The sequence below is a fragment of the Rousettus aegyptiacus genome, unplaced genomic scaffold, assembly GCF_014176215.1.
Source record: "Rousettus aegyptiacus isolate mRouAeg1 unplaced genomic scaffold, mRouAeg1.p scaffold_m13_p_8, whole genome shotgun sequence".
In the NCBI taxonomy this organism is placed as follows: domain Eukaryota; kingdom Metazoa; phylum Chordata; class Mammalia; order Chiroptera; family Pteropodidae; genus Rousettus; species Rousettus aegyptiacus.
In genome coordinates this window covers 14315023-14315974 of record NW_023416311.1, presented here as the reverse complement: position 1 = coordinate 14315974, position 952 = coordinate 14315023, and the positions used below count along the sequence as shown (strand labels likewise).

The following is a 952-nucleotide window of genomic DNA, read 5'->3' as shown; positions in this document are numbered from 1 at the left end:
TAAAAGATCTTGAAGTTTCCTGGAGGGCCTTCAGGATGGTTTTTTGAGAATGTGAAGGTGACTGCAGGTGCAAGAGGGCAAAGTGTAATGTCTCTCATCCCTCACCACATTGTGATCCCCTTGCGAGCAGATTTACCAGTTGATTCCTCAGTTTCCTTGATTTCTTGTGAAAGAATCCAGGCAGATTCTGGACTATAATTGCAAAAATCTTAATATTACCCCTAGAAGTTTTCTCTGCTTTCAGGAAGATAACTATGGCATCTTAGGGAGGACTGTTTCAGCTAAAGAAAGGGACGAGCTCTCTCCTAGGTCCTCTAGCCTCCTATTTTTACTGCCAGCTTTAATAGCTAAGCAGCTATTAACAACTGCTTTTATAAAACCCATGGAACAGTTTTTGAAAAAAACCTTTTAACAGAGAAGAGGAAGTAAAAAAAAAATCCAGGGAGGCAGAATGGGAAGCAACGTGAACCCCTTTATCTCACTTCCCTTTCACGCAAGCACCACAAATGCTTCCAAACATAAAAAAGTACTAAAGAGGCCTAAGGCTCTTTTATATTTGTTGTCCGTCTATGACCATGCCACCCTGAACATGCCCCATCTCATCTGATCTTGGAAGCGAAGCTGGGTCAGGCCTAGTTAGTACTTGGATGGGAGACCATCTAGGAGTACCAGGTGCTTGTAGGCATTTTTTAAAAAATGGATTTGTTGTCCTACACATAGAACACTTATTTCCTAGAGCCTTTAGGGTACTTAACACATTTTACCAACTATAAGTTTACAAGAAAACCGAAAGGAACTTTCAAAACAGAAATAGAATGAATTCCATTTTCTAATCAATGCAGTTAAACATTTTTCAGAAATTTGTTGACAAGATTAACCACTTGACCAACTCTTGGCTTGAAGACGAAATAAATTAAAAACTGTAATGACAAACTTTTTGAAATCATAAATA

The 952-nt window shown here is 38.8% G+C and overlaps 1 pseudogene; it reads left to right on the top strand.

Moving 5' to 3' along the window:
• The first annotated feature begins 565 nt into the window (after nt 1-565).
• LOC118607670 lies at nt 566-685 on the top strand (annotated as a pseudogene).
• The last annotated feature ends 267 nt before the right edge of the window (nt 686-952 follow it).